The sequence below is a fragment of the Delphinapterus leucas genome, chromosome 16 (genome assembly GCF_059928025.1).
Source record: "Delphinapterus leucas isolate spDelLeu-1000000601 "Yukka" chromosome 16, BTC_Dleu_Yukka2, whole genome shotgun sequence".
NCBI classification, from domain to species: Eukaryota; Metazoa; Chordata; class Mammalia; order Artiodactyla; family Monodontidae; genus Delphinapterus; species Delphinapterus leucas.
In genome coordinates this window covers 16,308,328-16,320,990 of record NC_143144.1, presented here as the reverse complement: position 1 = coordinate 16,320,990, position 12,663 = coordinate 16,308,328, and the positions used below count along the sequence as shown (strand labels likewise).

The 12,663-nt window shown below is 37.6% G+C and overlaps 1 protein-coding gene across 1 annotated transcript in view; it reads left to right on the top strand.

Annotated features, from left to right (window-relative positions):
• ANK3 (ankyrin 3) overlaps positions 1 to 12,663 on the top strand; it is a 676,704-nt gene that overhangs the window by 222,869 nt on the left and 441,172 nt on the right. The window lies entirely within an intron of this gene.

The following is a 12,663-nucleotide window of genomic DNA, read 5'->3' as shown; positions in this document are numbered from 1 at the left end:
ATTTTTGAAAATGTTATCTGATAGTAGGTAAAGGACCACTCCCCAGGTAATAAAGTTTTTAGTCAAAAATAAATGCTACCGTAAAGTAAAGAGACCATTGTCTTGTGGAACTCATATGTCTGAATATAGCTCCAAAAAAGGGTTCTAAAACTAGCTAGAGAAAAGCTACTGCAGTGGAGTAAGCCCATAGCTTCCATGTAGGGAATGCATTGAAAGACGCCATTGACTATAAAAGGCTCTATTAAGTATATTTATAATATTATATAACCTATATACTAGGTATTAATGCTAGGAATAATCCTTGAGGGAACTTTTGTGAGACCAGTCTAAGGACAAATAATGATTTGATGCTTGCAAACTTTGATCCACTGAAGCATTTTATTTCTATCAAGCACTTATTGTTAATAGTTTAATGGAATGATGTTCTCCCTCTTGCAGAAAACAGCTGTAAAACCACATCATTGTTATTGTGATGTTTTTTGAAGTGCACAATTACAGGCTCTTCTTCAATCTTTCAGTAACATGTCAAAATGAATCCCATGAGGGAAAGAACTTTATGTCTTGACTTGGGAGTCTGTGAAACTGAAGTTGATAATAAAAATGTATCTTTATTCTAGCTTTGTCACTCCTGGCCATGTGGCTCCAAGCAAATTTCTTAATTTCTGTTTCTTCTCGATTGATAGAAAATGAGAACAACACTAGTTCTTGCCTCAAATAATTGTTTAAAAAATAAAACAAAATAGTTTATACATATAAGATGCTTTGGTACTTGGCACATGAGAACTCATAAGCTATTACTATAATTTTAGGTAGATCTAGATATGGTTCATTTTACATTTACTTTTTTGTTGTTTTTGCTGCTTCTGTGTCCCTGGGACATCGGTGTTTGGGTATTTCCTATGCTTTGAGACAAACAGGAGTATTCATGCTAAAACATGCATTCTTAAATGTATAAGGGCAAAATTCTTTGGGTTAGCAAACAGTGATGGTGTTTGCTGTTCTATTTATGGCTCTTTTAACTGTGAGGTGCCTCGGAGATCATTGGCAAAGTCTCAGCAATAACTAGCACCATTTTATCCTATAAAGAAAAAGCTGCAACTGATCTACTGACAATCATTAGATACCTCTTAGGGAAACACCCTCAAGATCTTTTTGTTGCATAGAATCTAAGATTTCTATCTCCTGTTCTATTGGCACATCCTTCTAACACACTGTAGAAGAATTGTGTATCAACTCATCATAAAGGAAATAGTGACTCTGCTTCTGTATCCAATTAACTTGTACCTGTTAAAGAATTCCCAGTTTATCGGTGGGGGAAGGGAACTTCTGTTTCCAAATGGTGTTATTAAAGGCCTCGAGGTTATATTTGTCTTTTCTTTTATCACATAATCTGCTTTACATCAAAGCTAATTAGTAGAGATGTGAAGAGATAATTGTGCCTTCATGATTAGAGAGTTTTAACCCTTTTGCTTTTCCTTTTGCAGGTAAGTGAACATGGCTTTGGGCACTGCTCCTTCCTTATACTTGCCGTCTGGCCTTTACTCATGTTGCCATTTTATGGACTAAAACTCAACAAGGCAGTTAAAAAGAAATATGCAGGTACTGTGGATACTATCGAAGTGTCTGTTCCAAGAGAGATGGTAAGTGTTTTCTATTTTAACCCTACCTGATGGTACCGAGGTGGGCAGCCCCACTCCTTTCTCCCTCCTCCCAGCAAAAGCAGCTTTATTGGTTTAGTAAGCATCTCTAGCTGGCATGGGTAAAAAAAGGAGATTCACTCTCAGGCCTGTTGGATATGCTTTTATGGAGGACAGTTTTTACCGAAAGCCTGAAATCATTTGGCATTGTTGGTGTTTTAAGTACATCGGTGTCACAGTGCGATGTATTTCACATCTGGCTGGTTTGGAATGAAATGTATATCGTGATACTACAGTGATGTAACTGCCCACGAAATGGTTTTTGTAGCTCAGAGAGAAGAAATTCTAGGCTGAAAGAGCCTGAGGTCCCACCCGAAGTAAAACAATTCTAAATTAGTAGTTGCCTAAAGTCTAGAGTATTATTAGATCGTTTTTTTTTTTTTAATTCACAGTTCTAAATCAAAGAAGTATAATTGGAGTTTCCTTTTTAAATATTTGAGGACTGTATTTACTCTACTGTTCAAATACTAGATCTATATTTAGAAGGGAATTTTAAAGCATTCTAAGCTAAATAGGAATGTGAATTCCTATTCAATTCACTATTGAAAGGATGTACTGTCTTTAAAAACTTTTAAAAGTATTAAGTAGCTTTTTATTATTACAGGACTGTTAGAGCTAAATCCTGTATGTATTTCCGTTGTCAGTTCCCTTGGAATTATAAGTATAGTGACATTTTTGCCTTTTTGTTGAAATTGGGCATTCAGTTTACTAGCTGGCCGCTTCTTTGTGTTGAGAATGGTAATGATGATTTTTTCACTCTGGTTAAAAATTAGATCCAGATACGCTATATTTAAATATAAATACGTGGTGGGTTTTTTGTTGTTCTTTTCATTTATTATTGGAAAACATATTGCATAAAAGTGTCTTTTTGAAGTATGCATTAGTGTGTTTTCAGGTTGATATACTTTGAAAATATCTGGATTCCTTGGCTTCTTGTTATAGCATCATCTGGAATAAATGAATAGAAATATTATTGTCGTTCCCTTTAGAAATTTCACTCTGTAGAGGCTCAATGTTATGAGTATTCCAAATGCTCACCTCTTTCAACTTAACTTTTTTTCTAAGAATATGTTTAGATGCTATATATTTGAGAGTGATTCTTTTAACTCTTAATTGCTATGCTACTATGACACTTTAATCTTTGGGGGATGATTATTTTAGTAGAAAACAAAATTCTCTCTCAAAGCACCAAGTTTGGTACACCTGATACTTTCAAACAGCCAGTTTCTAAATGCTGGATGGATGTGTGTCTAAATCTCATTTTATAATGGCGGTCATGCTCTTTAATGAAGTGTTGTTATTCACATTTCACAAACAGGGGAGCTATGATTTATAAATGAATGTTATTCTCACTGATTCATTTGTAACGTGACTACTTTGACTGCTAATGGTAAACATCCTTTAAAAAAGGACGTAAAAATTGAACTTTCACAATGAGGCCTTCAGAGCATTGGACATGAGTTTCAGACCCGTGAAACCTTTAGTTGATCTTCCGGATTTTTAAATCTTGTATGTTGTAAGTCTTATTACTGGTTTATTCATCAGAAATGAAAACTTAATCAACATTGTGATTTGACGCAATAAACATCATATTATCGCTTCCTAATATCACGGATTTCACTGGGGAACTCCCAGGCACACGAGTTTTCAATTCTGATTGGAAGCGGTCAGGTCTGCATCACTGAATTGCTGAAATCCAGAGCCTCGGACCTTGGGGAAATCCAAGGTTCTTTAGAACCTTCTGAGAAGCTTAAATATCACTTAAAATACTGAATTGTGTTTTATGTTTGGAGCATATGGTTTATACCATATCATCTCGTTTAGTCCTAGAAGATGCCCCAGCTGTCTTGGGTGAGCTTTCCAGAGCCTCTCTGGAATGGAGTGATTTTTATTTGCAATGTGTGTCATTTGTACAGTCCTTAAATGGTCCTGATGGCAACCAAGATGCCTTCCTTATAGGAGCTGCATCATTTTGGTGGTCTTTATTGCAGGACAGTGCCTTCTTTTATTAAAATAATGCCATGGGGTGGGGGAAGGAAATAGTTGTATTTGCGTATTTTTCTATGTCAGGGAGCATTCTTATGAGTTTCATTGTTGACATTTGAAAACATGAGGTAATCATCCAGTCCCTTTTCTGCTTTGCTGTGCTCTTCTAAGGAAATGGATTTGAGGGGGTTACTATGAATATGAGTAGTTACTTAACTACAAGAGGAAACTTGATACAGGTGGCTGTAGAAGCAGGGTGTTTTTGAGGGCTGGCTAGACAAGTTTGAACTTAACTCACGCAGTGAAACTCACCTTTTCACTGTGTGAACTGTGATAGGTGAGTTGATCTGTTTGGGATAATAATATTTTTTGTTGTTGGAAAATACACAGCTGAATTTCTATAAAATCAAAAGATTTTTTTCTGACTCCTTTAGCTTATTTCAGAGTTTTCCTGTATAGATACTAGAAACGTTGCCCCTCAGCCCCCCTTCCAAAAATTGGAGATTGTGAATCAGTTGACGTGTCCTCATTTTCTTCCCACTTCAACGGTACCACTGGACCCTGCCTCTGATAGACTTTGCATCATAGGTAACTGTACATATTACACATCAAATAGCTACCAGTAAGTTTAGAAATGTCAGTAAATATAAGGCTTGACTCACAATAGTGACAAGGAAGAATTTCAGTTGTATTTTCCTTGTAACTTTCCAAGAGGAATAGCTAATGCTTAATTTGAGTGATAATTAGCCCTCATGAGTTAAATATTAATGACAAACTAATGGAAAATCTTAGTGGACAAAACAAGAAGAAATTAACATTGAACAAACTTAATATAAATTAATTTTTTTAGTCTGTAGGTAAAATGTCAGCCCTTTCAAAAACATATTTTATATATCTACCTCTTATTTTCAAAGGTAAGGCATTTTTTTAAAAAACATTTTTATTGGAGGGTAATCGCTTTACAATGTTGTGTTAGTTTCCGCTGTATAACAAAGAGAATCAGCTATATGTATACATATATCCCCATATCCCCTCCCTCTTGCGTCTCCCTCCCACCCTCCCTATCCCACCCCTCTAGGTGGTCATAAAGCACTGAGCTGATCTCCCTGTGCTATGCAGCTGCTTCCCACTAGCTATCTATTTTACATTTGGTTGTGTGTATATGTCGCTGCTACCCTCTCACTTCGTTCCAGCTTATCCTTCCCCCTCCCCGTGTCCTCAAGTCCGTTCTCTACATCTGTGTCTTTATTCCTGTCCTGCCCCTAGGTTCATCAGAACCATGTTTTTTTTTTTTTTTTGTAGATTCCATACATACGTGTTAACATACGGTATTTGTTTTTCCCTTTCTGACTTACTTCACTCTGTATGACAGACTCTAGGTCCATCCACCTCACTACAAATCACTCAATTTCATTTCTTTTTATGGCTGAGTAATATTCCGTTGTATATATGTGCCACATCTTCTTTATCCATTCATCTGTCGATGGACACTTAGGTTGCTTCGATGTCCTGGCTATTGTAAATACAGCTGCAATGAACATTGTGGTACATGACTCTTTTTGAATTATGGTTTTCTCAGAGTATATGCCCAGTAGTGGGATTTCTGGGTCGTATGGTAGTTCTAGTTTTAGTTTTTTAAGGAACCTCCATACTGTTCTCCATAGTGGCTCTATCAATTAACATTCCCACCAACAGTGCAAGAGGGTTCCCTTTTCTCCACACCCTCTCCAGCATTTATTGTTTGTAGATTTTTTTTTTGTTTGTTTGTTTGTAGATTTTTTGATGATGGCCATTCTGACTGGGGTGAGGTGATACCTCATTGTAGTTCTGATTTGCATTTCTCTAATGACTAGTGATGTTGAGCATCCTTTCATGTGTTTGTTGGCCATCTGTATATCTTCTTTGGAGAAATGTCTATTTAAGTCTTCTGCCCATTTTTGGATTGGGTTGTTTGTTTTTTTGATATCTAGCTGCATGAGCTGCTTGCATATTTTGGAGATTAATCTTCTGTCAGTTGCTTCATTTGCAAATGTTTTCTCCCATTCTGAGGGTTGCCTTTTCGTCTTGTTTATGGTTTCCTTCACTGTGCAAAAGCTTTTAAGTTTCATTAGGTCCCATTTGTTTATTTTTGTTTCTATTTCCATTTCTCTAGGAGGTGGGTCAACAAGGCTCTTGCTGTGATTAATGTCATAGAGTGTTCTGGCTATGTTTTCCTCCAAGATTTTTATAGTGTCTGGCCTTACATTTAGGTCTTTGATCCATTTTGAGTTTATTTCTGTTTATGGTGTTAGGAAGTGTTCAAATTTCATTCTTTTACATGTAGCTGTCCAGTTTTCCCAGCACCACTTACGGAAGCGGCTGTCTTTTCTGTATCTTATACTTTTGCCTCTTTTATCAAAAATAAGGTGACCATATGTGCATGGGTTTATCTCTGGGCTTTCTATCCTGTTCCATTGATCTATATTTCTGTTTTTGTGCCAGTACCATACTGTCTTGATTAATGTAGCTTTTTAGTATAGTCCGAAGTCTGGGAGCCTGCTTCCTCCAGATCCGTTTTTCTTTCTCAACATTGCTGTGGCCATTCGGGGTCTTTTGTGTTTCCATACAAATTGTGAAATTTTTTGTTCCAGTTCTGTGAAAAATGCCATTGGTAGTTTGATAGGCGTTACATTGAATCTGTCGATTGCTTTGGGTAGTATAGTCATTTTCACAATATTGATTCTTCCAATCCAAGAACATGGTATATCTCTCCATCTGTTTGTATCAGGTTTAATTTCTTTCATCAGTGTCTTATAGTTTTCTGCATACAGGTCTTTTGTCTCCTTAGGTAGATTTATTCCTAGGTATTTTGTTCTTTTTCTTACAGTGGTAAATGGGAGTATTTCCTTAATTTCTCTTTCAGATTTTTCATCATTAGTGTATAGGAATGCAAGAGATTTCTGTGCATTAATTTTGTATCCTGCAACTTTACCAAATTCATTGATTAGCTCTAGTAGTCTTCTGGTGGCATCTTTAGGATTCTCTATGTATAGTATCATGTTATCTGCAAACAGTGACAGCTTTACTTCTTCTTTTCCGATTTGGATTACATTTATTCCTTTTTCTTCTCTGATTGCTGTGGCTAAAACTACCAAAACTATGTTGAATAGTAGCACTGAGGGTGGGCAACCTTGTCTTGTTCCTGATCTTACTGGAAATGGTTTCAGTTTTTCACCATTGAGAACGATGCTGGCTGTGGGTTTGTCATATATGGCCTTTATTATGTTGAGGTAAGTTCCCTCTGTGCCTACTTTCTGGAGAGTTTTTATCGTGAATGGGTGTTAAATTTTGTTGCAAGCTTTCTCTGCATTTATTGAGATGATCATACGGTTTTTATCCTTCAGTTTGTTAGTATGGTGTATCACATTGATTGATTGGTGTACATTGAAGAATCCTTGTATTCCTGGGATAAACCCCACTTGATCATGGTGTAGGATCCTTTTAATGTGTTGTTGGATTCTGTTTGCTAGTATTTTGTTGAGGATTTTTGCATCTGTGTTCATCAGTAATATTGGCCTGTAGTTTTCTTTCTTTGTGACACCTTTGTCTGGTTTTGGTATCAGGGTGATGGTAGCCTCGTAGAATGAGTTTGGGAGTGTTCCTCCCTCTGCCATATTTTGGAAGAGTTTGAGAAGGATAGGTGTCAGCTGTTCTCTAAATGTTCGATAGAATTCACCTGTGAAGCCACCTGGTCCTGGGCTTTCGTTTGTTGGAAGATTTTTAATCATAGTCTCAATTTCAGTGCTTGTGATTGGTCTGTTTATATTTTCTATTTCTTCCTGGTTCAGTCTCAGAAGGTTGTGCTTTTCTAAGAGTTAGTCCATTTCTTCCAGGGTGTCCATTTTTTTGGCATATTGTTGCTTGTAGTAATCTCTCATGATCTAGTCAAAATTCCTAGATAAAGCATTTTGTTATTTTAGTTGAGTTGAAGATATTCTGTAGTCATTTAAGAGAGCATTTGAAATGTGTCTTTTTTTTTTTTTTTTAAAAAAGGACTACTTTTCATTTCTGAACATTCCCTCTTATATGAAGAAATGTGATCTCCTTTGGCAGCACTGTGGCTTGTAATATGGAAAGAAAGTGAGTTCCTTAATGTAGTTTGCATTCGACTAGGATACAGATTAGAAGGAGTTCTCAGTGTTGATACCTTAACGCTGCCCTCTGCCCCGACCTCCTGTCTGCTCTCAGGCCCTGTCCTATCCACCTGCTTCCTCCTTGGCTTACCTAAAGTCAGAAGCTCTTACAAACATTGATTTGGGCTTGCAAATTCCCCTATTAGTAACGAATACTTTTGGATAGAGAAGCCACTTTGTTTTTTGATGTCCTTTTTTCTTTTCCTACTTTTAAATGACCCAGTGTAATGATTACATAATTAAGTTGAGACTGTAAAGTCCTGGAAGGCAGAATATTTATATGGTTTATTTGCATCTCTCAAGATAGTATTTTCAAATAGTAATATTTGTTTACTAAATGGGTAAAGTTACCACAGTCATCTAATTGAGAAGTGCTATATTATGTATGTCTGTAACAGATCTCAAGGTGAGAACTTTAGTCCTTCAAGGAAAGTTGTTAGAACCCTCTAGAGCAATGATTATCAATCTTTGGCGCTGTAGGAATCACCAGAGGTACTCGTTATAAAATGCAGCTTCTGAGATCTCGCTGGTAGTGATTCTGATTGAGTGGATATGGGGCAGGGCTCAGGAGTCTATTTAGAACATTATTCCACTTGCTTCTCTGCTGGTAATCCTCTTACCACAGATGGAGAATCGCTGCTCTAGGGTCCTTTGTCTCAAAACCATACTGTTTTTAATGCTGTTTCAGTGCCTGCACTTACTGTTAGGGTAGGACCTGAGAATTGGTAAGCAGTTCAATAGCTTTCGGAACCTTATCTCCCCCCCCCCGCTGTGTGTGTGTGTGTGTGTGTGTGTGTGTGTGTGTGTGCGCATACACACAGGGTATCTGGTATCATGTTATCTGTGTTTCAGATATATTCCCAGTTCCTTCCACAAATTGAAACTCCTGTTTCTTCATCATCCATAGCTAGGTGTCTCCAATAAAAACCAAGAGACTAATTTGAGGTGGGGTATGCGTGACTGGTGCGTGTTCCATGTGTTACCCCTTCCCAGAGTGCAGTTTACAAAAGTCAGATGAATAACTCTCATGGTGAAAATTTAGTTAAGAAGACAGATTTGGAGGACAGGCGTGCAGGCAGAAATGATTGGGATCAAGGATCGTTCTTTTTGGAACTATTCCAATCATACCACCTAGGGAAGCAAGATCACCCATATCTATAATGCTATATTATTAGTAAGTAAACCAAACCAAGATGGTAGCTTTTTCTGATCAATAATATATGCAACCATATATACAAATACGGAATCATGATGTTGTATGCCTGAAACTAATACAAGGTTATATGTCAATTATGTTTCAATTTAAGAAAGTAACAGATGGTGCAGCAACTCAGCTAATTGAGTCAAGCTCTCCGATTTTTGATGTGCCATGATTGTTTTATAGTGGATAGCATTTAGTTAACCTAGATGTTTCTGTATTCTTTAAAATCGGTAGGTATGAGGGTGGAAGGGATTGTGGGAATCCTGGCTGGAGCAAAACTGTCCTTAGGTTGATCATCAGTGAAGCTAAGTCGTGGGGACCTCGTGCTTAATTATACAGTTCTCTCTATGTTCCATGGGTTGGAGATATTTTTTAGTAAGACAGTAAATTAAAATAAGGTTAAAGCTTCTCACTAAACTTGGTCCAGCTCTCCTTTTTGCTGTCTTGGAACTAGTCCCTCAGAAAAGGAGCATTCTTATACTCCCAGGGCCCAGCTCCTCTGCAGGCCAGGCTTACGCACCGCAGAGCTGAGCACAGGAGGGGAAGACGTACTAGTGTTAGGAGAACATTTTGTTTTAAGTAGAGTGTATTAAGGCGGCGTTTTCCTCCCACATCTCTCATTTTAATTTGGACAGGAAAGGTCAAACCAAATTGACGTTTGGATGTTTGTTTCAGTCCTTGATGATGAGATTTCATGATGTCAAATGAATTGTTCATAGTTTTCAAAAGAGTTGAGCTTTTTAGTCTTTCTTTTGACTAGTTATGAAAAAATATATTGTGTATATAACTAATAGTATAAATCATACATTTTATAGAAGAATAATTCCTAAGAGGTGCCCAAACGCTGCTGACTAGGAGCTATCTAAATTTCTTTTTGGCATGGCATATTATAAATAAGATACCTGTGAACTTTCGGAAACGACTGGTATGGCTTTTTATACATGACCTTTGCAAGAGAGACTGTATATTTTTGGTCAAGTACCCAGGATGCCAATTAATCTTCATGAACATATATAGGCTGCTAGACCCTGTGAGGGCAGGAACATGTCTTCATTTGTCTTTTCTCCCCTGAAGCATCTTGAGGACAATATCACAGGGACCTTGACTACGACAACAAATAAGGGCACAGTGGTTAAAAGAGATGCCACTTTACCATACTGTGATTAAGAAGATGACGTGCCTAGATTGTTTTAATCAATCACTTGGTAGGACAAGTATGTATTCTTTGAAATCAATCATTTTCATTGGGTTAGTGTGAAGTAATTCTAATAGCTTTATCCTTAACATGGCTGTGTTGATCTTTTTACAAATATATTTGTAATTGGCCACATTGAAATTTGGTATTTTTAATAACATACAGTAATATCTAGTTCTTTGCATGGCAGTCTACCTAGCAAAATCAGGCAAGTCAGTTAATGATGATGGAATGGCATAAAATGTTCAGTAAAAGAGTTAATGCAGGACTTCCCCTGGCGGTCCAGTGGTTAAGGCTCCGTGCTTCTGCTGCAGGGGGCGCAGGTTTGATCCTTGGTTGGTGAACTAAGATCCTGCATACCGCATGGCATGGCCGATAAAACAAAAAGAGTTAATGCATGCATTGCAAAATGTATTATTGTAAAATTAATAGTAAAAATAGGCTACCTTCAAATTTGCAGTTTTCTTCCAAAAGACTATTGTCTAAACAGTAATACATGCAGATTCAATATATTTAAAGAACGACACATTGTGAAGAAACAGTGCTTCACAAATGAAAGTTTGTTTTCTTATGAAATTCTCTTGGACCTCAGGAGTGTGTGAAGAGCAATTATTCTAATCTCACATGGAAGGTGAACCACTGCCTATAGTTGAAGGAGAAAGAAGGGAGAAAAAGGTCTGAGAGTAGAGGTAGAAATGAGAGGCTTAGGGAAGAACTGGAAGAAAAAAGAGATGAGAAGCAACTTTGGAGGTAGAGGTTGTGGGTGGATTGTCAGGAATCCGACGATGATAATGGATGCTCCCACAAGGGGAAGGCTCTAACGCAGATAAACCTCTAAAAATATGTTCTTTTACTGAGAGATGCTGGAATTTCTATTGTCTGAGATGGAGGAGTGAAATTGTCTTGATTTGTAGCAACCATGTTTTATCTTGCTGAATTTTCTATGCTTTGCATGATACATCTTAATCCCTATATTATCGTTTAGGACAATGCTTTTCCAACTGTGTGCATGAGAATCACTTAGGTAGTTTGTTAAAGCTGTGAAGGGGACCTGAGCATCTGATTTAAAATAGATGGCTGCAGTGCTAATCAACTGAAACTTTTTAGTAGGTGAATATTATCACACAAAATCCCAAGCAAAATCTCACTGTTCTTTATAAGCTCCTGGAGAGCCATGTATAGGAATACCAAAATGAAATAGGAACAAAAGCTTAATAATCATGTATACATGGAGTTCCCTTGTAGGATTTTGCTTTCTACATTTTTGTGCTTACTTGTATCACAAACTCAGATAACAACCTGCACACTTGGCTTCCTGGGACTTCAGTGTGTACGTCATCTATTGTTGACTTTTGCAATTTGAGTATTTTTAAGTGTACCTGAGTAAGTACCAGGACAGCCATAATCTCTGAGGATGCCATTGAGAGGGTTGATCTCAGGTGCACATTGATTACAAACCACTTGGGCCATTTTTTTTTTTCAAAACCTGTGTTGTATTCAAAAACAGAAACAAATTCTTCTTGCGACAAGTCCTTTCTCAGGGAGAACTGAACGTGGGTGGTAGTCTGTCTAAATGTTGGTGAATTAGGAAGAGGAAAAGATGTGGTACCAATGGGTGAGAAATAAAAGACTCAGGTCCTGTTCCTCCATTTGCTTCTCAGCCCCCTCCCAGTCAAGCACTTCAGCTTTACCCACCTTGTGTTTTTCTCCTTTGTAAGTTAGGATGATCTTTTTTTTTTTTCTTTTGGTCTCAAAAGGTTGTGCAAGGAATACCAAATGGAACTTCAACGAGTTTATCTTGGAAGGAAGGTTCTCTCGCCTGTAGGATAATTAAAGTTGAACAAATTGAGCCATAATAATAAAAAGGAAAGCTAATATTTATGTGGAAGTTTTCCTTGAAGTCATTTTGGAGAAAAGTGAGAGATTAAGTTTCCCCAGAGATAGAATGCTATGCAGGTTTCTAATTATGAAGAAATAATAATTATAAAGAAATAGCAGGGACTTCCCTGGTGGCACAATGGTTAAGAATCCACCTGCCAATGCAGGGGACACGGGTTTGAGCCCTGGTCTGGGAAGATCCCACATGCCTTGGAGCAGCTAAGCCCGTGCACCACAACTACTAGCCTGCGCTCTAGAGCCTGCGAGCCACAACAAAGAAGAAGCCACCGCAATGAGAAGCCCGTGCGCTGTGCAAGGAAGAGTAGCTCCCACTTGCCGCAACTAGAGAAAGCCTGCGTGCAGCAACAAAGACCCAACACAGCCAAAAGTAACTAACTTAATTTAAAAAAAGAAATAGCAGAATACAACTAATTTTGCCTTGCTTGCTTTAACAACAGTTTGTTGGAGTTTATCTTCAGTTACTTGGTAGCAACCAAATTGCTCAAAGCATCGGAAAGAGCTTCATTCATGATT